The sequence below is a fragment of the Panulirus ornatus genome, chromosome 12, assembly GCF_036320965.1.
Source record: "Panulirus ornatus isolate Po-2019 chromosome 12, ASM3632096v1, whole genome shotgun sequence".
Lineage (NCBI taxonomy): Eukaryota > Metazoa > Arthropoda > Malacostraca > Decapoda > Palinuridae > Panulirus > Panulirus ornatus.
The window spans coordinates 9,008,148-9,011,097 of record NC_092235.1 but is presented as its reverse complement, the minus strand read 5'-3'; the positions used below and the strand labels follow the sequence as shown (position 1 = coordinate 9,011,097).

At 41.2% G+C, this 2,950-nt stretch overlaps 1 non-coding gene across 1 annotated transcript; it reads left to right on the top strand.

The window, feature by feature from the left end:
• The first annotated feature begins 1,498 nt into the window (after positions 1-1,498).
• TRNAT-AGU (transfer RNA threonine (anticodon AGU)) lies at positions 1,499-1,570 on the top strand. The gene has a single exon. It is a non-coding gene; the product is annotated as a tRNA-Thr (tRNA).
• Positions 1,571-2,950: the final 1,380 nt, after the last annotated feature.

The window sequence follows — 2,950 nt, the reverse complement described above, 5'->3', positions numbered from 1 at the left end:
GGGTACAGAAATGTATGTAACGTGAAACCGGTAGAAATAACATATCTAACATAAAGATTTCTATTTTGCAGATAACATAAATGTTTTACATGTAGAAATCGGTAATATCTTCAACAACCTAAACATAATACCATCAAATCTTATATTACAAGCTTTTTATCCGGGTTTTACGCATTAGAACGATATTGCCTACAGAAAAGTAATGTAGTTATTATCAGCACAAGGTTTAGAAGGTCTTAAACAAGTTATGAGTTTATATTCTTCAACACTCTAGTAAGGATCATTAAGTATACTGTGAAAAATAGACTTGCTTTTTTGAGGCGATGAATGCTTATGAAAAATCATCGACGTTTTCCTTGAAAATATTCTTTATGAATTGAAATCAAGTATTTTTTTTGAGAACATGTTTCTGAATAGCAACAAGACACAGTCAAATCTAACAAGCTAAAGTTCATCAAATGACAAAGAATATATGCGAATCTAACAATCTTATTAATATCATAAAACCAAATATGTTGCACAAATTCTTCAAATCATCAAAAGTAGTAAAAGAAGAAGCCATCCGTAGGTAACTTGTTACTCCCGGCATAAACACTTATAGGCGGAATCCGGTAACACCTCTTGAATAGCATGTGGAAGACAGAGTAGAGTGGCTAGGCTCAGAAGCATGTTCTCCACTTCAACTGACTAATGATATGTTAAGACAACACAAACCACATACATCCATTGTGAGGATGGAATCAGGGATGAAACATCTATAACTAGAAAGGTTAAAGATACAAAGATGGTGAAATACCTTTACCCGGGATCAGTAGCACCTGTGGTAATGGACACACCTTTGTAATGCTTGATCACTTACAACTGATCAACTTTAATACGAAAGTCTTAGGTATTGTCCCTCAGGAAAACTTTTTATAAATATTTATAAAACACATATATATGTTAGATATACACTATCTCTAGAATATATCTTTACCTGGGACGTGTAACACTTGTGTGGATAGACACAACTTTGTAATGCATGATCCATTACACGAAATGAACTTCACTAACGAAGAGTTATACAACGCGTCGTTGGAGAACATTAATCAAATACCTATACAGAATTTTTATGTTAGATAAAAGACATTTCTTGATAGTAAACATAAGAAATGATGACGAAAGATAAGGGACGTAGATGTAAATGTTTTGTTAAAAGATCAAATCCTCCTGCCTTAAACTAGCTCCTTGTATTGCATTTTCTTTTAGATATCCCAAGGAAAATATATTCTGTGGTTTGTTTATATATATGTTTATGTTTTTCACAACTTTTTTATTCTTTAATCTTTTAGGATTCAGGTTTAAGGATCTTGGTTCTGAACAACCATTATAATGCAACACAATACATATGTATCATAAACAAATCATTTATCACAATAACCATTATGTTTGTACCAGATTCTTTAAGTCCTCAATTATGTTTGCTCATAAATAAGAAATTTTTCCGCCACTGACAAGTGGCTCCGTGGTGTAGTGGTTAGCACATCTATCTAGTAAACAGCTAATCCGGGTTCGATTCCCGGCGGAGCCTTTGTTTTCAGTATTCAGGATCGGAACATATATGACTGTGGTAAACCGTCATCCGACACCACTGACCTTCATCATCCAGGCCAACAATCATCCAGCAGTGACACATCCACTCCTGCTCGTGGCTGACCATCATCATCCAGGCCAACAATCATCCAGCAGTGACACATCCACTCCTGCTCGTGGCTGACCTTCATCATCCAGGCCAACAATCATCCAGCAGTGACACATCCACTCCTGCTCGTGGCTGACCATCATCATCCAGGCCAACAATCATCCAGCAGTGACACGTCCACTCCTGCTCGTGGCTGACCATCATCATCCAGGCCAACAATCATCCAGCAGTGACACATCCACTCCTGCTCGTGGCTGACCATCATCATCCAGGCCAACAATCATCCAGCAGTGACACGTCCACTCCTGCTAGTGGTGACCTTCATCATCCAGGCCAACAATCATCCAGCAGTGACACATTCACTCCTGCTAGTGGTGACCTTCATCATCCAGGCCAACAATCATCCAGCAGTGACACATCCACTCCTGCTCGTGGCTGACCATCATCATCCAGGCCAACAATCATCCAGCAGTGACACATCCACTCCTGCTCGTGGTGACCTTCATCATCCAGGCCAACAATCATCCAGCAGTGACACATCCACTCCTGCTTGTGGGCGACCTTCATCATCCAGGCCAACAATCATCCAGCAGTGACACATCCACTTCTGCTAGTGGTGACCTTCATCATCCAGGCCAACAATCATCCAGCAGTGACACATCCACTCCTGCTCGTGGCTGACCTTCATCATCCAGGCCAACAATCATCCAGCAGTGACACATCCACTCCTGCTAGTGGTGACCTTCATCATCCAGGCCAACAATCATCCAGCAGTGACACATCCACTCCTGCTCGTGGCTGACCTTCATCATCCAGGCCAACAATCATCCAGCAGTGACACATCCACTCCTGCTCGTGGCTGACCTTCATCATCCAGGCCAACAATCATCCAGCAGTGACACATCCACTCCTGCTCGTGGCTGACCACCACATGTTGTGCCTCGTGTGTGAAACATAAAGCCCATCATACAGTCGCCACACATCATTAACCCTTCTATAGTCGTGCTGCTGGACGAGTCTGAAGGTTTAATTATCGTGCCCTGGCAACCTGCCGGTGCGTCCGGTAGGTTGCCAGGGCACGATAATTAATCCTTCAGACTCGTCCACTGTGACGGTATAAGTGATAGTGAAGTGTGTATGTCAAACATACCACATCATGATGGAGGTTTTATTGATCATTAATGTTTGTGTAGGTGTTGCTGAATCATGTCAATATGTTAAACTAGTTACGACTGTGTGACATATATACAGTAGAAACCTAACAAGGCA